The sequence below is a fragment of the Salmo trutta genome, chromosome 17 (assembly GCF_901001165.1).
Source record: "Salmo trutta chromosome 17, fSalTru1.1, whole genome shotgun sequence".
Lineage (NCBI taxonomy): Eukaryota > Metazoa > Chordata > Actinopteri > Salmoniformes > Salmonidae > Salmo > Salmo trutta.
Genome location: NC_042973.1, coordinates 38,745,522 through 38,766,930, shown reverse-complemented (window position 1 = coordinate 38,766,930; position 21,409 = coordinate 38,745,522).

Below are 21,409 nucleotides of genomic sequence, written 5' to 3'. Positions count from 1 at the left end.
CCCATTACCTTTCTCCTTTCCTCTCTCACTTTGCTCCCTCTCATCCCTCGCTTTTCTTTCTTCCACCCACCCACCCCTTTTCTTACCTTCATCCCTCACTCTCCATACCTCCATCCCTCTTTTCTTATGTCCATCCCTCCCTCTCCATAGCCCCATCCCTCTCGTGACTTCAGTAAGACACTCTTTGTCCAAGGGAAAGCAGCACAGAGCATTACCTGCTCACACAAACACACATTACAGAAGATAATACCTGCTAATTAACTCACTCACTTTCTGTCACTCCCCCCTTTGTCTAGCCAGGGAGTTGTATGGAGACTCTATCTCCTGCTCCTCCTCAGTGTCAGTCTGTCTAGCAGGGCAGAGGTATCATGTAGGCTGACTGGCTGGGGTTAAGTGAGCCGGTAAATGATTTGGCATGTGAATGTGTGAGTGCTGTAAGGGCGCGACCCTCATGTCTGTCTGGAACACAGTTTGCCTGCCTGCTGACAATCCATGGGCGCTGAGCTGCTCTCACGCACACGACCCAGCACACCAGAGGGCTTTAAGCACAATCACACTTAAGAGTACACACAACACACACAAAGGCTCACTCTTAGAAAGCACACTAGCACAGACTCACCCCCTCCTATACAGTGCATTCGGAAAGTATTCAGACCCCTTGACTTTTTCCACATTGTTACTTAACAGCCTTATTATAAAATGTATCAATCTACACACAATACCCCATAATGAAAATGCAAAAAATGTTTTTTTAGAAATGTTTGTATTAAAAATAAAATAAACAAATATCACATTACATAAGTGTTTAGACCTTTTACTCAGTACTTTGTGGAAGCACCTTTGTCAGCTAATTATATTCAATCCATTTTAGAATAAGGCTCTAATGTAACAGAATGTGGAAAAAGTCAAAGTGTCTGAATATTTTCCGAATGCACTGTACACACTTGCCAAACCCTCACTTAGTCACTCAACCTCTCACACACTCACACAAAATTACTCAAGATAAACTTGATTGCGTACACAGTAAAGTATATCTGAATGGTACTCAGATCCAGTGGGATGCAGATGCTGCAGTCGTCAGAGAGAAAAAGAAAGATGGGCCTTCTTTAGCAGAGCGAGAGATCTGTTAGCCCCCGTTCCCTTGGGCTGACCTTCTGGCACGGACCGGCTGGAGGAAAACACTCCGAACTTTGTTATCAACCACTTCTTGGCTCCCAGCGAGCAATTGTAATCGTGCCACTTCTGGCATAACGATATATGTATCCATAACAAAGATACGATGAGGTAAATCAAAGACAGCCTTTCCCAGACCAAGAGAGAAGTGATTTTTGATAACACTTTACTTGACACCCAGCATTATAACACGTTAAGACACGGTCATAACCTTGTCATAATATGTCATAACAGCTGACATAACCTGTCATAATACTATCATGATGCATATATTTAGACCTGTTGTGACATATATTGCATTTTTCTATGGCTGGTTATGACACCTACATGAGTGACAAAACCCACATAACCTACCACACAAGGCAAAACATTTCATTACACCATAGCCTACTTGTCAACAGTATGTTTATTTTATATAACATTTTCTTAAATTGACCATGTAAAGTTATCTTTGTAATTGTGCACACATTGATGTCAGACATGCACCTACCCCAGTGCCCTGTTTCTGAAGCCTGGGAAGAATGCAGGAGCAGACTTCAGATGCAGGACGAGACATAAGTTAAAATGTTTTTATTTTATTTATTTTTATTTCATCTTTATTTAACCAGGTAGGCTTGTTGAGAACAAGTTCTCATTTGCAACTGCGACCTGGCCAAGATAAAGCATAGCAATTCGACACATACAACAACACAGTTACACATGGAATAAACAAAACAAATAAATAAATACAGTATGGGGATGAGGTAGGTAGATAGATGGACTGTTTACAGATGGGCTATGTACAGGTGCAGTGATCTGTGAGCTGCTCTGACAGCTGGTGCTTAAAGCTAGTGAGGGAGATATGAGTCTCCAGCTTCAGAGATTTTTGCAGTTCATTCCAGTCATTGGCAGCAGAGAACTGGAAGGAAAGACGACCAAAGGAGGAATTGCTTTGGGGGTGACCAGTGAGATATACCTGCTGGAGCGCATGCTACGACTGGGTGCTGCTATGGTGACCAGTGAGCTGAGATAAGGCAGGGCTTTACCTAGCAGAGACTTGTAGATAACCTGTAGCCAGTGGGTTTGGCGACGAGTATGAAGTGAGGGCCAACCAACGAGAGTGTACAGGTCGCAATGGTGAGTAGTGTATTGGGCTTTGGTGAGAAAACGGCTGGCACTGTGATAGACTGCATTCAGTTTGTTGAGTAGAGTGTTGGAGGCTATTTTATAGATGACATCACCGAAGTCGAGGATCAGTAGGATGGTCAGTTTTACGAGAGTATGTTTGGAAGAATGAGTGAAGGATGCTTTGTTGCAATATAGGAAGCCGATTCTAGATTTAATTTTGGATTGGAGATGCTTAATGTGAGTCTGGAAGGAGAGTTTACAGTCTAACCAGACACCCAGGTATTTGTAGTTGTCCATGTATTCTAAGTCAGAGCCGTCCAGAGTAGTGCTGCTGGACGGGCGAGCAGGTGCGGGCAGTAATCGATTGAATAGCATGCATTTAGTTTTACTTGCGTTTAAGAGCAGTTGGAGGCCATGGAAGGAGAGTTGTATGGCATTGAAGCTCGTCTGGAGGTTAGTTAACACAGTGTCGAAAGAGGGGCCAGAAGTATACAGAATGGTGTCGTCTGCGTAGAGTTGGATCAGAGAATCACCAGCAGCAAGAGCAACATCATTGATGTATACAGAGAAGAGTCAGCCCGAGAATTGAACCCTGTGGCACCCCCATAGAGACTGCCAGAGGTCCGGACAACAGGCCCTCTGATTTGATTGCGAGGCAATCATTTGAGAAACCAAGGCTGTCGAGTCTGCCAATAAGAATGTGGTGATTGACAGAGTCGAAAGCCTTGGCCAGGTCGATGAATACGGCTGCACAGTAATGTCTCTTATCAATGGCGGTTATGATGTCGTTTAAGACCTTGAGCGTGGCTGAGGTGCACCCATGACCAGCTCTGAAACCAGATTGCATAGCGAAGGTACGGTGGGATTCGAAATGGTCGGTAATCTGTTTGTTAACTTGGCTTTCGAAGACCTTAGAAAGACAGGGTAGGATAGATATAGGTCTGTAGTAGTTTGGGTCTAGAGTGTCACCCCCTTTGAAGAGGGGGATGACCGCGGCAGCTTTCCAATCTTTGGGAATCTCAGACGATACAAAAGAGAGGTTGAACAGGCTAGTAATAGGGGTTACAACTATTTTGGCAGATAATTTTAGAAAGAGAGGGTCCAGATTGTCTAGCCCGGCTGATTTGTATGGGACCAGATTTTGCAACTCTTTCAGAACACCAGCTTTCTGGATTTGGGAGAAGGAGAAATGGTGGGGGCATTGGCGAGTTGCTGTGGAGGGTGCCGGGTAGTTGACCGGGGTAGAGGTAGCCAGGCGGAAAGCATGGCCAGCTGTAGAGAAATGCTTATTGAAATTCTCAGTTATAGTGGATTTATCGGTGGTAACTGTCACGACTTCCACCGAAGGTGGCTCCTCTCCCTGTTCGGGCAGTGCTCGGCGGTCGTCGTCGCCGGCCTACTAGCTGCCACCAATCCCATTTTCCTTTTCGTTTAGTTCTGTCTGTTTTTCACACCTGTGTTTAGTTTAGTTGATTTCGGTGGGTTTATATCACCCCGCTGCAGGCTAGGCTATGTGTGGGATTATTACTGTGTATTGTGCTTGCCTGCACCACGGGATTTCATTTTGTTTCTTACGGTATATGTTTACCGTGTACAGTTTGTGGAGTCGAGGTTTCTCCTCCGTGTGCGCAGTTCCTTCCATGTGGGTGGCGACGACGTTAGTGCGGTTATTCCCATTGTGTTTGTGTTGTGCTTTCGGGAGCGCCTGAATAAACGTTGACTTACCCTGGAACTTATCTGCTCTCCTGCTCCTGATTTCCTACACACCCCCCTCCTACGAGAGGCAGTGTTACAGTAACAGTGTTTCCTAGCCTCAGAGCAGTGGGCAGCAATTAAACAAGCTAGCAATTAGCAGACCAGGGCTGGCAAGCTAGCAGTTAGCAGACCGGGTTAGCAAGCAAGCAGTTGGCAGACCGGGGCTAGCAGTTAGCAGACCGGGGCAGGCAAGCTAGCAGTTAGCAGACCGGGGCAAGCAAGCTAGCAGTTAACAGACCAAGTTAGCCTTTGGGGGACGTCGCGATGGGGGTAAGTCTGTTTTTGCCTCTTCGTGCGGTGACGTCGATAGACCAGTCGTGGAATTAGTAGGGTTCCAAGTAGCTCTAGGTAGCTAGTAGGCCACGGTTAGCAGAATGGGCCTTCAGCGGACGTCGCGCCTGATGGGCCTGTTGGAATCCTCGGGCAGATTATGTCGGTATTCCAGTCGTAGAGGATCGGCGGGGTTCCGTGCCCCATACCGGCAGTAGCAGGGGTTCGGATATTGTAGCCCAGGAGTGGGCTTCGGTGGTAGCACAGAAGCCCTGGCCGGTCTAGCTTCAGGCTAATTGGTGTTTGCTCCGGGATGGAAACGCTAGCCAGGAGTAGTCACCCGGAATTGCGGTTAGCTAGTTGCGAAGATCCAGATGAAAATGTTCAGAGTTTGCGGTAGGAATCCAGGGATATGGGGGAAAAAATTACAAATAATAATAGGTCCGTTATGCTATGGTTTGAGTCACGTTGTTCGAACTGGCGAGAGCTTTCCGAGCTAAAGGTTAGCTGATGACCGCTAGCAATGATTTGCTGACTGATAGCTGTTACTCTAGCAGTTTTGCTAATTAGCAGCTTTTTTACTACTTACTACGTTTTAGCTTCTTAGCATGTTAGCTAATCGTTCCCCTAACCCTTTAACCTAACTCGTACCCTAAACCCTAGCTAACGTTAGCGTTAGAATTTGTAACCTTAAAATTTGTAACATATAGTATGTTTTGAAATTTCGTAACATATTGAACATTTAGCAAATTAGTAACATAATATACATTTTCATTCGCAACAAATTCAAAATGGGTGATGAACATACACAAATTAATAAATACCATACAAAACATAACATATCATAATAAATGGAGCCTCGGATTTACATACAGAATAATACAAAATGCTCAGAGACCAGGTTGGACATAAAGGTATGTATGTGTATGCTTCTTGACAGTGTCATAAAGTGTTTTTTCTTAGTCCATGTAAAGTGACACAGGATGGTCAATGCTTTATGACAGTGTCATTATTTAAAATTTGATGAAAACAAAGCGACTGTAAAAGAAGTCATTACAACAACAGAGAATTTAAGAAACTTTCAAAACGAAAGGAAACTTCTTGGCAGGGAAAAAACACATTTGAATAAATGTAGGTTTTGACACTTATGTAGGTGTCATACCCAGCCTTACAATAATGCAGTATGTCACAACAGGTGTAAATATATGGGTCATGACAGTGTTATGACCATTATATGACAGGTTATGACAAGTTATGTCAGCTGTTATGACATATTATAACATGGTTTATGACACTGTGTCATGTAAAGTGTTTTTTTCTCAATGAAAAAGCTAAATGGAGTTTATTTGGCTTTCATCACGTGAGAGACAGTGAGAGAGTGTTTTGGCGTGATCAAACTCATTCGTTTTGGTTCTCCCATGGAATCAGACCATACCCCGTTCCAAACTTCGGGACCTTCCCGAGTTTTCCTTAGCTCCGGAAAAACAAAAGGCCTACTCTATATTAGGCTTGTTAAAACTGTGTGACCAGGTATTTTGTGTAACATAAAAGAGTATGCCTAACAGACCATCTCAATCCAGTGAGTCGCTGGTCAAGACACAAAAAGGAAACAGCCTATGTGTACAAAAAAAGTGGATGGCAAATTCAACAGATAGCTAGGGTTCGCAGTTTAAACCCAGGATCAACATCTGGACTATAATAGGTTTCCAATAAAACAGTACTTTGCTTATTATAGAAATCCCTTCACTGTAATAATATGAAACAACTGGAGTGTACAGAGCATATCCAACATGCTCTTGGGTTTAAGGGGTTCATAACTGTGAGAACACTGTTTGTTGAGCTGAGAGTTGCATTGTGACTCATAAAAAAGCCTGACCTCATTGTCTTCCAAAACATAATTCTTAGAAAATATTTGTTTCACTAAAAGACACACAGAACCATGTCAAGCATTCCATTATGTTGAGATCTATTCAACTTTGTACACTGTCAACATAACTTTTTTCCTGTTGGGATTCAAACTGGCAAACCTTCAGTTTCTGGCCCGCCTGTTTATTAACTTTTTACTTTGTGACCCACCAATTGAGGTGTCTGGTGAATCTCAAACCACCATAAGGGTTGAGCAGTGAAAAATACATACTCCAATAAAATAATAAGAAGAAAAATATGAACAATCGAAACTACAAAAGCCTCTAACTTAAAAAAGATTTGAGTATGTGCTTGAGTACAACCCACAGTATCTAGGCTAAATGATGTCCCAGCAATGTCAGAAATGGGATTCGAACCAACACCGCTAGGGGAGAATGTTGACCTGAACGCAGCACCTTAGACCGCTCTGTCATCCTTACCTCCAACTTCCAGCCACCCCATTGTAACAGCATCAGACTTCTACCACTAATGCAGCAAACTTGATGGTTAACCCCGTATCTGTTAATCTAGGATTTAGGCCGAGAGGTCCAAACGGGCAGTATTGAGAATTTTGGAAAAAATATGTGCCCATTTTTAACTGCCTCCTACACCAACTCAGAAGCTAGAATATGCATATTATTGATAGAAAACACCCTAAAGTTTCTAAAACTGTTTGAATGGTGTCTGTGAGTATAACAGAACTCCTATGGCAGGCAAAAATCTGAGAAGGTTTCATGCAGGAAGTGGCCTGTCTGACAAGGAGTCGTTCTTCTTGCCTCTGTTTATTGAAGAGTAAGGATCTTAGCTGTAACGTGACAATTCCTAGGGCTCCAATAGGCTCTCAGAACCCGGGAAAAACCTGAACGATGACGAGGCAGCCTCAGGCTGAAACACATTATCGCCTTTTCCAAGTGTCCCATTAGGTGACAATAGAATTTGGCGCGTGCGCGATTCGCCCCCGTGGAGTATTTTCATTCGGCTGTTTAGCTTATTGCAGATTCCCGGTCGGAATATTATCGCTTTTCTACGAGATAAATTGCATAAAAATTTATTTTAAACAGCGGTTGACATGCTTCGAAGTACGGTAATGGAATATTTAGAATTTTTTTGACACGTTCTGCGCCATGCGCACGACCGTGATTTACAATTCTGATAGTGTCTAGAACGCAAGAACAAAACGTCGCTGATGGAACATAACGATGGATTATTTGGGACCAAACCTACATTTGTTATTGAAGTAGAAGTCCTGGGAGTGCATTCTGACGAAGAACAGGAAAGGTAAGACCATTTTTCTTATAGGAAATATGATTTTGGTGAAGGCTAATCTTGCCGGGTGTCTAAATAGCTAGCCCGTGATGGCTGGGCTATGTACTTAGAATATTGCAAAATGTGCTTCATCCGAAAAGCTATTTTAAAATCGGACATATCGAGTGCATAGAGGAGTAATGTATCTATAATTCTTTAAATAATTGTTATGCTTTTTGTGAACGTTAACCGTGAGTAATTTAGCAAACTGTTAGTAAATTCCCCGGAAGTGTTCGGGGGGTATGCTTTTTCTGAACGTCACATGCTAATGTAAAAAGCTGTTTTTTGATATAAATATTAACTTGATTGAACAGACATGCATGTATTGTATAACATAATGTCCTAGGTGTGTCATCTGATGAAGATCATAAAAGGTTAGTGCTGCATTTAGCTGTGGTTTGGGTTTTTGTGACATTATATGCTAGCTTGAAAAATGGGTGTCTGATTATTTCTGGCTGGGCACTCTCCTGACATAATCTAATGTTTTGCTTTCGTTGTAAAGCCTTTTGAAATCGGACAGTGTGGTTAGATTAACGAGAGTCTTGTCTTTAAATAGCTGTAAAATAGTCATATGTTTGAGAAATTGAAGTAATAGTATTTCAAACGTTTCAAAAATCGCGCCACTGGATTCAAGTGGCTGTTACGTAGGTGGGACGAATTCGTCCCACCTGCGCCAGAGAGGTTAACAAGGTCAGTGTTGTACTACAAATGATACAATGCAATAGGCTACACTTCATTACGGACTTTACAATAATTTTTTTATTACATTTTCTTGATATTTGCATCACATTTTGCCTTCATGGGAATCATCCAAAGAACACTATTGTAGAGTTCCTGGGAACCCACTCATCCTCCTCCCTTCTTTCTTCCCAGTATCTCTCTCCAAACTGTTGTATATTAAGGTTGTACTGTACTTTTCGTACCTCTGTACTTACCTTGGTTGTGTGTGCGGAGCATCATGGGTGTTGAACGTTGTAGATGATCACATTCTAGATAAAATGGTTGAACTGAATTCCGGTCACTCGTCTCATCATTATTGAATTGTTATATAGACGTGGTTATGAAATCCACAAGACTTAGCACTTACCTCCCCTGCTGCGTCACAAAACCCACTATCAGAGACAGCATAAATGAAAAAACCTTTCCAAACGCTTAACCCTGTTGATGTTGCTAAAAGGACACTTTTGACCAAAACCACTAGTTATTACTGAAAGGTTTAGGTTCCACAGGAGAGATGTGGAACAGGGAGAATCAGAGCACTGAGTTTAACTATGTTCTAAATAACACCATTAGAGACAGACTAGTATGTGAGCTACAGAGTGAAGCTACACAAAAGAGAATATTGACTGAAAGCAATGGCAAAGACCATTGAAGTCAATGTGTCCATGGAACTAGCTGCTAAAGAGGCTCAGCAGATGGGTTCATCAGGATGAGTGCAGAGTTTCAACTGAAAATCTGAGACAGGGAAATCAAGGCACATGCTTCCACTGTGGCAAGCGAGGCATCAGGTGTAAGGTCATGAATTGCAGAGCCTGTGGAAAAAAGGGCCACCCCGAATGAGCCTGCAGAAACAAAAAGAGCTCAGAGAAAACCTCAAAGACTGAAATCAAGAAAGAGACACTCCAAAAAAGAAAAGAAAAATGAAACCCGTTCATGCTGTTGAGCAAGAGAACACAGGTGAGTGACTCATCAGACGTGGAAGTCACACTGAATATACTGACTGTTGGTGGGGGGCCCACACAGCTACTATGTCTCTTCCACATTGTACTAAAGAATTACACAGGTGAATCTGTCACCGTGAAAGGCATCACTGATGTCACAGTTCAGTTAAGTGGACAAACTGAAAGCTGCCACTGTCGTGAAATGATACTATCCATCCCTACTGAGACGTTCGTGGCTGGAGAAAATCACACTGGACTCACTGGCCATCAGTTTGTACAATGACACATGGAGACACACCTACACGCCATCTTAAAGAAACATGGGCAAGTATTTAATGGAGAGCTGGGCAGCATGAAATACATTACAATGAAGCTTAGCAATAAGCCAGTCAGCAAACCAAAGTTTCTCAATGCATGACCCGCTCTAATCAAGAACAAAGTACTGGAGCTGGTCAGTGTGAGTAAATGGGCTACACCCTTCATACCAGTCCTTAAGAAGAATAGTGGAATCAGGATATATGGAGACTGCTGACCGTCCTGACACACAAGGGGCTCTTCAGGTGCTGTCTACCATTTGTAATCACAACTGCACCACCTCTGTTCCAGAGGGCAATGGACCAGATCTTCAGTGGATTGCCATGAGTGCAATGTTACCTGGATGACATCCTCGTTATTGGAAAAGACGACCATCTCCAGAACTTGGAAGCAACCTAAAAAGGACTACGGACTGCGAGTTCGTAAGGACACGTGCATTCTTTCAACCATCGGTTGAATACCTTGGACACGTCGACGATGCCACAGGCCTTCACAAGGCTCCGTCAAAGGTCAAGGCTGTCTTGGATTCCCCAACTCCTCAGAACATTAGGCAACTACCTTCTTTCCTGGGGTTACTGAAGTACTACGGACGCTTTATCTCGAGCTTAGCAACGAAGCTGAAGCCATTGCATCAGTTGCATTTTCAGGACAAAACATGGAAATGGACAAAACAATGCGAGGAAGCATCTGTGAAAATCCAGCTCTAGGAAGATTCTTGGTGGTTCCAAACTTGTTCCATTTAAGAATGATGGAGGCCACTGTGTTCTTGGGGACCTTCAATGCTGCAGAAATGTGTTGGTACCCAGATCCCCAGATCTGTGCCTCAACACAGTTTATTGGAGTTCTATGGACAATTCCTTCAAACTCATGGCTTGGTTTTTGCTCTGACATGCACTGTCAACACTGGGACCTTATATAGACACACCTTTCCAAATCATGTCCGATCAATTTAATTCAATTTAATTCAATTGACTTCAATCAAGGTGTAGAAACATCTCATGCATAATCAATGGAAACAGGATGTACCTGAGCTCAATTTCGAGTCTTATAGCAAAGGGTCTGAATACTTTTGTAAAAAAAAACACATTTTAAAAAAAACACGTATTTACATTTGCAAAAAATCTCAAACCTGCTATTAGGCGGTATTATATGTAGATTGTTGAGGTTTTTATTTAATACATTTTTGAATCAGGCTGTAACGTAACAAAATGTGGAAAAAGGGAAGGGGTCTGAATACTTTCTGAATGCACTGTAAGGGAATCAATCAATTGAAATAAATTAATTAGGCCTTAATCTATGGATTTCACATGACTGGGAATACAGATGTGCAACTGGTGGTGACAGATACCTTAAAAAAAAAAGTAGGGGCGTGGTCAGAAAACCAGTCAGTATCTGGTAACCACCATTTGCCTCATGCAGCACAACACATCTCCTTCACATAGCGTTGATCAGGCTGTTGATTGTGGTCTGTGGAATGTTGTCCCACTCCTCTTCAACGGCTGTGCGAAGTTGATGGATATTTGCGGCAACTGGAACACGCTGTCAAACACGTCGATCCAGAGCATGCCACACATGCTCAATGGGTGACATGTCTGGTATGTATGCAGGCCATGGAAGAACTGGGACATTTTCAGCTTCCAGGAGTTGTGTACAGATCCTTGTGACATGGGGACGTGCATTATCATGCTGAAGAATAAGGTGATGCCGGCAGATGAATGGCACGACAATGGGCCTCAGGATCTCGTCACGGTATCTCTGTGCATTCAAATTGCCATCAATAAAAATGCAATTGTGTTCATTGTCCGTAGCTTATGCCTGCCCATACCATAACACCACCACTACCATCAAATACAAACTTTGTCACATGTGCCGAATACAACAAGTGTAGACCTTACCGTGAAATGCTTACGTACAAGCCCTTAACAAACAGTGCAGCTCAAGAAGAGTTAATAAAATATTTACCAAATAAACTAAAGTAAAAAAAGGGGCACTCTGTTCAATGTTGACATCTGCAAAGCGCTTGCCTACATGATGCCATACACCTGGTCTGCGGGTTGTGAGGCCGGTTGGACGTACTGCCAATTTCTCGAAAACGACGTTGGAGGCGGCTTATGGTAGATAAATTAACATTCAATTATCTGGCAACAGCTCTGGTGGACATTCCTGCAGTCAGCATGCCAATTGCCCGCTCCCTCAAAACTTCAGATATCTGTGGCATTGTGTTGTGTGACAAAATTGCACATTTTAAAGTGGCCTTTTATTGTCCACAGCACAAGATGCACCTGTGTAATGAGCATGCTGTTTAATCAGTTTATTGATATGCCACACCTGTCAGGTGCATGGATTATCTTGGTAAATGATAAATGCTCACTAACAGGGATGTGAACACATTTGTTGGGCAGTAAATTTGAGATAAATGTGTTTTTTGTGAGTGTGGAACATTTCTGGGACCTTTTATTTCAGCTCATGAGACATAGGTCCTACACTTTACATGAAGTGGCTCAAAATCAGTCAGGTCACCTGTGATAAAAGTTAGTATTCGACATCCATCCTTGTCTGAGGACAGCAGGAGATGACGTGGAAACCGGCCACTAGGGGCAACAGTGAGCGATGTTACCTTCAAGCAGCTTTCGATTTGGCTAGGGCGTTGTGGACGGGGATGGTGGATGGACATAAGCATCCGCCTCTGGTGCCAATGGTTGCATGTTCGAAGTTGAGGTACGTTGCAAACCTTCTGGCATGAGTAACATAAGCATCCGCCTCTGGTGCCAAAGGTTGCATGTTCAAATACAGTGATAGAAAGTTGTTTTTGAGATGTTTGTTTTAAACCTATCCCTAACCTTAACCCTTACCTTAACAATTCGGAGTTAATGCCTAAACTTATCCCTAACCTTAACTAAACTAAATGTCATCACTAACTGTGTATTTTAGAACCAAATGTATGTGAACTTCGCAGGTTACGAGCTGGTTAAGGACTGAATCTGTCAAAAGTTGTTAAATTCTCACGTCATCACTTCCGGAAGTTCAAACGTGAGGACATCACTGTGGTCTGCAAAGCAGGCTTCGGGGAGGACAGGACAAACACAATGTAGTTTTCAGAAGTTAAACTCACCTACGACGTCCAAATGTAATATTTCCAAGTTGCAATAGGAGTTCTAATTGTTTCCATCAGAACTGTAGGCCACACTTTTCTTGTCGCTGTTAAAACCGGATTTTGAGCCACAGGGCAACCCTTCCTGCTCCACCTCAAGCCTGGTCCCACAGCATGCAGGGTCTCCGCGTGTTGGGTGATTCGTTTTCCTGATGGACTTCGTCATATATTCATATTCCCCTCTCTCCACTGGGATTCTCTGCCTCTAACCCTATTACAGGGGCTGAGTCACTGGCTTACTGGTGTTCTTCCATGCCGTCCATGGGAGGGGTGCGTCACTTGAGTGGGTTGAGTCACTGACATGGTCTTCCTGTCTGGGTTGGCGCCCCCCCTTGGGTTGTGCCGTGGCGGAGATCTTTGTGGGCTATACTCGGCCTTGTCTTAGGACGGTAAGTTGGTGGTTGGAGACATCCCTCTAGTGGTGTGGGGGCTGTGCTTTGGCAAAGTGGGTGGGGTTATATCCTGCCTGTTTGGCCCTGTCCGGGAGTATCATCAGATGGGGCCACAGTGTCTTCTGATCCCTCCTGTCTCAGCCTCCAGTATTTATGCTGCAGTAGTTTATGTGTCGGGGGGCTAGGGTCAGTCTGTTACATCTGGAGTATTTTACATTTACATTACATTTTAGTCATTTAGCAGACGCTCTTATCCAGAGCGACTTACAGTAGTGAATGCATACATTTCATACAATTTCATACATTTTTTTTTTTTTTTTCCTGTGCTGGCCCCCCGTGGGAATCGAACCCACAACCCTGGTGTTGCAAACACCATGCTCTACCAACTGAGCTACAGGGAAGGCTATTTCTCTTGTCTTATCCGGTGTCCTGTGTGAATTTAAATATGCTCTCTCTAATTCTCTCTTTCTTTCTTTCTCTCAGAGGACCTGAGCCCTAGGACCATGCCTCAGGACTACCTGGCATGATGACTCCTTGCTGTCCCCAGTCCACCTGGCCATGCTGCTGCTCCAGTTTCAACTGTTCTGCCTGCGGCTATGGAACCCTGACCTGTTCACCGGACGTGCTTGTTGCACCCTCGACCACTACTATGATTATTATTTGACCATGCTGGTCATTTATGAACATTTTAACATCTTGACCATGTTCTGTTATAATATCCACCCGGCACAGCCAGAAGTGGCCACCCCTCATAGCCTGGTTCCTCTCTAGGTTTCTTCCTAGGTTTTTGGCCTTTCTAGGGAGTTTTTCCTAGGGAGTTTTTCCTAGCCACCGTGCTTCTTTCACATGCATTGCTTGCTGTTTGGGGTTTTAGGCTGGGTTTCTGTACAGCACTTTGAGATATCAGCTGATGTACGAAGGGCTATATAAATAAATTTGATTTGATTTGATATAAGGAATTGTCTTTATTTCACAATTTCAATTATTTTAGGGGACATTTAAAATAAAATATGTAGGCGCGTGCTATGCCTGTTTCCGCATCTCGACCCATTACTGCATGAATACTCCGCTTAATCCAGGTGGGAATTTTGAAGAAATCTTGCCAAAAAGAAGAACATCCAACAATCTCCTGGTGAAGACGAGTAAAGCATGTTGCGATTTTCTCTACAAAAATCTCCATAAAAACAAGTGTCACAACAAGCATTTTTCTTCAATATGAAACAGATTTTCCCCTCTTAGAATTGGAGTTGACACGTTACATAAACGGTGCATACCTAATGTAACAAATTAAGCAGACTGTCAGAAAAATTCTAACATTTTATCCAATATGGGTTAAAAGGACAATCTGCAGTTGCTATATCCATTATTTATCCTATAATTTAATATTTGAAGAATACACATTTATAAAATGCATCATGAGCTCAGTTAAACTGTCATACCTCATCAGAACCCAAAATGTAAGCTTGTTTTATGCCGATGTTTGTAAACAAAGCAAATGTCAACAAACACTAGGCCAATATAGCCTCAAAACATGATTTAAACTATCATTTTCATGGCACTGTTTTATTGCTTTAGCATTTGTGGGGAAAAATTATATTTAAGTCATGGTACTGGTATTAGCATTTTTCACGCATCATGTTCAAATCATCTATAAGGGACTTTGTTGAGCTACACAATCAATTTTAGATACTTTCAGATGATTTGGACATGATGCGTGGTCCTCTCAAATATGTCTCCTTGGCCTGGCTTACTCAAATACTCAAGATGCATATTTCCTCCTTCACTTCACTAATGCAACACAATTGAATAGCTGTAAGCAAATGTTTAACTTGTATCACATAGCTTTCACCCATCATGCCATATTGGCAATTACCTCAAGGGAAAGATAATTTATAACAAAGAGCATTTCATATGCTTGACTGTTCCCATTAGAATGCTTGATACCTGCAGCTTGTATGTCTCATGTTGGTGGTCTGCACTCTCCAGCCTGCAGGCAGTTGGATAAATAATGGGAGCTCCTGAGTTCCTCAGACTCTGTGATCCCCAACCTGTGAAATCTCCACGCACTCAATGACCCATTTCTCTAATCAAACCAGTGTAAACACAATGCAAACACTCACTCATTCCCTACTCAACATACAAACAATATCTCTCACCATAAGCCAGCCGTGAATCCCCTGGCACAGGACCACCCACTCTACAGAGATCCATATGTCAGAGCCTGGGAGATGTAAAAGGATGGTGAGGAAATGTGCTTCTTAAACAGTGACTCTGCCCTGGTGTTTCAGCCTAGTGTGAGCCAGCATCAGACACATCCTGGCTCTGAGGAGCTTTGATTTCACAAGATTATAACAAGTGCTGATTTATTTCCCTGGAAACAATATGATTGGACTAAAATAAAAAATAAAAAAGCCAAACTATGTTCTCTGCATTTTACGTATCCCAGGATAACCCTTCAAGCGTTGTAAAACTTCACTTTGGCAATAAAGCGTCGATATAGTAAACAACAGTGAATCTCCTGGTCTCAGATCAGAATGTGCTTTAGCCAACTCCCCTGACAGCCGTTGTCATGCTATATATATGTCATGCCATACATACAACTATGGAAAATCATTGGATCGTTCATGACAGTCTGAGGAGTTGGCTAAGCACATATCAATCTACAACCAGGCTGGATCCTTGATGGGCCTGCCATCAAAAGAACATGGGAACATGTGGGTGTTGAGAGGAGGATGGGAGTCAGTCATATCCGGCTCCACGAGGGGGCAAAAGGGGGCTTAGCTCCCTCATTTGAAACTTGTGCCCCCTCGGTTTTAGTTTTTTGTCCCTATATAAAAATTGCAAAAAAGTTTCAATGATTGAGTGAAAGGTTGGCGCAAAATCTGTATCTCTGCTGCGCTTTGTCAACACAATGGACAGAGTGCCGAGGCTGTGTATGGGGGCTATGGAATTGGAAAGCCACCAGGCCGGTTAGATATTACTCCTGTGGGTTTCCATAAAAAGTGGTAAAAAAATGCTTCAACTGTGGTAGGCTAAGTGAATAACGTGGTTTGATTTATAAGGGCGGGGTCAAGTTGACCGTTGAAGCTGCTTCACTCAACCCTGCCTCACACCCCACCACTAGAGTTTATTTAGCTTCTTAGCTAGCTGTGAAAAGCATTAGTGTTATTAGCCTTAGCCTACTTAGCTAGCTTGAACCAGCTAACCCAATTGAGGTGATTTGCGATGAGTTGAACCGCAGAGTGAAGGAAAAGCAGCCAACAAGTGCTCAGCATATGTGGGAACTCCTTCAAGACCGTTGGAAAAGCATTCTTCATGAAGCTGTTTGAGAGAATGCCAAGAATGTGCAAAGCTTTCAACAAAGCAAAGGGTGGCTACTTAGACAAATCAAAATATATTTTAGATTTTTCAAACACTTTTTGGTTACTTCATGATTCTATGTTATTTTATCGTTTTTACAATGTAGAAGATAGTAAAAACAAAGAAAAAACGTTGAATGAGTAAGTGTCCAAACTTTTGACTGGTACTGTATATGTCGCCGATTGTCGACATTATTGAGTTCCTTGTTTCAAACCAGCAATCACTGCGGGGGACATTGGATGCGATAGTCAAGAGGGGAGGGGAGTAGTGGACTTGTTCTGTCTATGATGGTATATTCTCTCCAAAAAGGAACTTGCCAAGGTGTTAAGCACCATACCCCAAAATGCCACATGCACATCATACAATATTCCAAATGAAATCGTGGGGCTCATGAATGAGATTGGTTTCTTTAACTATTTCCTCAGTGACAGAGAATCTTGGTACACAACTGAAGGTAGACGGGACCAAGGGTCCTACAGGATGTGAAAATATATCCATTGAGTGTAAAAGATTGTTCTTCAGCATGTTGGATGCTGTCATTGGTGAAATGTTAGAATGAACGCAACAGCCAACTGGTGGAGGCCCTGTGTGCCCTTGACCCAGAGAGCCATGGGTTTATAGATGTGAAAAAGGTGAAACCACTGCTGAAATTTAGCAAAACAGATTAGGTGATAGCTACTGTAAGTTTAGTGACGCTCACCAGTTTTTGAAGACTGATATCGCCCTCTCCAAATGGACCCCACTTGATATCCTGCAATGATTCTCTGGGCCTCTCTCCACTATGCCGACCGTGCTTAGTGCATTGAAACATGGATTGACTTTTGGGATATCCACAGCTACACGCGATTCCAAATTTCCCACTTTGACAAACTTGTTCCGTCAGCACAGAAGAAGCACGCTATACCCAAGGGATGCTCAACTAATCCAACTGGCATTTGACGGGAATCTTACAAGAAGATTTAAGGGAAAATGGAATGATCGATTACTCAGGAAGTTCCACAGAGCATCAAGGAGGCTACAACTCTTCTGAAAAGGTAAGAAAAAACTAGCTGTTTTGTTTTATCAACATCTTTATTTAGTATGTAAAGCGCTGTCCATGGTGCTGAGAGCGCAGTGAAGATTTCACACCAACCAGAATTATTGGTTAAAAGCATTTGAACTTTCATGTTTATTGTGGTATAGAATGATATAAGCAGAATTCAATACAATTCCAATGCAAGAACCCAAATGACGCCCCTGGGTATAGCTACATATCGGTACGTTTCATCATAGAAAGATATTCGATTATGGTTTTCTTGGTAGCCTATTGGTTGTTGTGGTTGTAAATGGAACTGTTGGTATTGTTTATGCTAGGCTGGCATTGCTTAATTGATTCCATGGGTCGAATTTGATCCACAGAAGTGTTACGAACCGGCTCCGAGTTCGCAACAAAAGGGAGACAACGTGGAGACAAGGAATATCAAAATATATATTTATTAAATAAAGTAACTAAAAACAATGAACAATGGTGTGTGTAATCAGTAGTGTAAGTGAGTGTTTTGCATGCCTGAATGTAATAGTGCAGGGTGTTGAAAGGTGCCAAAGCAAATAACCAAAAAGCCACAAAACTACCACAACATAAATCAACAAACGTGTCTGCATGGAGAGAGTCTCTTTCAATGACTGTGGAAGAGGTCTCTTTATCCTGGGACACACCCGGGCCCAGGTGTTTCCCATCTAGCTGACGACCCTCCCAACTCCGCCCACCGGCATCCTAATAAGGAAACAAGAACAAAGAGAATATGGCAGACAGAGTGGGAGGGTCGTCACAGAACTGTATTGTGCCATATCACAACGTGTTGCTGAACTGATGAGCGGCTAATTTTCCATGTTTGAAGCGGGCCTATACTGTAGGCCTATTTATTTGGCAAGACAGCTGTGCATGGCTGCGTCTCACTGTAGTAGGCTGTATGCTGTTTTGGATCTCAAGTCGCCTTTTGTTTACTGCGTTTGTTTACTGTTACTATCCTAAATATAGATTGTGTCATGCCTTTAGCGATCTGATATTTTGTTTACTAGGCCTACTACTTGATACCTCCGTTTTGTTCTGTATGCAGTCAATCATTCGCATTCGCAGTTGTGTCGGTATTCTAAGCCAAACTGCTATTCAGTATTTTTGTTTGCATGAATATATAACTAGGCTATTACTTTCAGCATTTTGCTAGCATTATTTTGGTAAGACAGCGGTGTGTACATTGGATTCAAATAGGCTGTTTAATAGGTGAATTGCCCCATCTATCTTGTAGCTTGTATTCATTACCAAAACGGCCTTGCTACTTTAGTGTGTCAGGCGCTGTCCGTGGTGCTGATACAGCGCACCGGACTACAGATTTCGCACCAACCTACACTATATATACACGCAACAGTATGTGGATACCCCTTCAAATTAGTGGATTCTTCTATTTCAGACATACCCATTACTGACATGTGTATGAAATCGAGCACACAGCCACGCAATCTCCACAGTCAAACATTGGCAGTAGAATGGCCTTACTGAAGAGCTCCGTGACTTTCAATGTGGCACCGCCATAGGATGCCACCTTTCCAACACGTCAGTTCGTCAAATTTCTGCCCTGGTCAACTGTAAGTGCTGTTATTGTGAAGTGGAAATGTCTAGGAACAACAACGGCTCAGCCGCAAAGTGGTAGGCCTCACAAGTTCACCGAACGGGACCGCTGAGTGCTGAAGCACGTACAAAGAGTCTGTCCTCGGTTGCCACACTCACTACAGAGTTCCAAACTGCCTCTGGAAGCAACGTCAACACAAGAACTGACTAACCTCTATTTGGCGGATGCCAGGACGACGTTACCTGCCCCAATGCACAGTGCCAACTAAAGATTGGTGGAGGAGGAATAATGGTCTGGGGCTGTTTTTCATGGTTCGGGCTAGGCCCCTTAGTTCCAGTGTAGGGAAATCTTAACGCTAGAGCATACATTCTAGACAATTCTGTGCTTCCAACTTTATGGCAACAGTTTGGGGAAGGCCCTCTTCCTGTTTCAGTATGACAATACCCCCGTGCACAAAGCGAGGTCCATACAGAAATGGTTTGTCAAGATCGGTGAAGAACTTGACTGGCCTGCACAGACCCCATCGAACACCTTTGGGATGAATTGGAACACCGACTGCGAGCCAGGCCTAAATGCCCAAAATCAGTGCCCAACCTCATGAATGCTCGAGGCTGAATGGAAGAAATTCCCCGCAGCAATGCTCCAGCACCTAGTGGAAAGCCTTCCCAGAAGACTGGAGGCTCTTATAGAAGCAAAGGGGAGACCAACTCCATATTAATGCCCATGAGTTTGGAATGAAACGTTCAACAAACAGGTGTCCACATACATTTTGGTTATGTAGCGTACCTGTCACTTCAAAAGCCCTCAAGGATCTCAGTCTCAGCATTTCAACTTTGTTTGTGGTATAGCGTGATGAGCATAATTCAATATAATTCCCCACCCCCCACACACACAAAAAAATGCCTGAATTTAATTGCCCCCTTAGTCACCTTATCCTGGTGCCTGGTCTGGAGTCATTTCATCCTCTCTTTTTCTGGTCTCTCATCCAAACTTAGCCACCCCATTCCTTCATCATTTATCTCTGTTTTTCAGCAGGTTTCCGTGCCGGAGCTCAGAAGGCCCATGCAGTTGCCAGGGCCCAGGGTTGTAAAAGGTCCCCCAGGTCCCCCTTGGATTCAGAGGGGGAAGGGAGGAGGGAAGAGCAGGCCAGGGGGAGGCTGGGACTGCCCATGCCAAAACGTACTGCTCTACAGTGTCAAAGAGTGTGTGAGAGTCAGAGTTCGACAGAGGAAGACAGCGAGACGAAAGGAGAAACCGAGTGGGATTGAAACAGACAGAGCGTAGGCAGACAGAATGAGAGAAAGTAAAGGGAAACAACAGATGTTATCAAGTTCTGCTCTCCTAGTACGACTGGTTCTTGCTGCCGCTCCAAAATACTGTACACCATTACGTCACACTGTGTCTGGGAAATCTCCCATATGCACTAAAGTGCGCCGAAGAGCCGAATTTATCTGGAATAGAATCACTCCTTACACACACACACCCCGACATGTACTGTATGCATGAACAGGTGTACACACACACACACACACACACACACACACACACACACACACACACACACACACACACACACACACACACACACACACACACACACACACACACACACACACACACACACACACACACACACACAGGATGTGTTTTTTGAAGGGAGGGAGTGAGTGAAAGTGATCTGAATGAGTGATCTGTACAATTAATCCATATGAGTGTGTCAAGTGTGGAAACTTACATCAGACAACGTAAGCCATCTTGTAATATAACCCCACTGTGTATGTGTATAATCTGTTCCTCCTGAGCATGTCTAACTCCATGCGAATCTTTATCAGTGTATCATGGTTAATTGTTTACCAGAAAGTGTTAAGTTTGTTTACCTGGATTACATTACATGGAAGACAGACCCACATGAACGACAGGGGCAGTAGATCACCTGCTGGGTGTCGACAAACACTGGCGGATCAACATGTAGAATTGTTGGGTAATTAATAGAAAATGTCAGCTGATGTTTTGTGGTATGAGGCGATAGGACAGCCACCAGCTGGGCACAGCCATCATTCATGTTGGTTTTGTTTTTCCTCTTAGAAAAAATAGGCCCTTAAAGTAATGTAAATGGAAAAACACAGGCTAGCTCAAAAATAGCACAGCAATAGCATATCATCACACACCATGGACCCAAACACCCAAGTGTTGAGCAGTGAGCGCTCCCTCCCACTCTCTTAACATCTCCACAGAAGCATATTTCTGTACATCTTGAACCACTTGAGATTGATTTGGAGTTTGTTGACCACTGTCTAAAAAGAGAAGATGAAAATACAGTTGAAATGTAAGAGCAAAACTTACATTTGTGGCACCACAAAATATTTTATTCACATGAACGTGTCCTCCACAGATACAGCAGGAAAAACA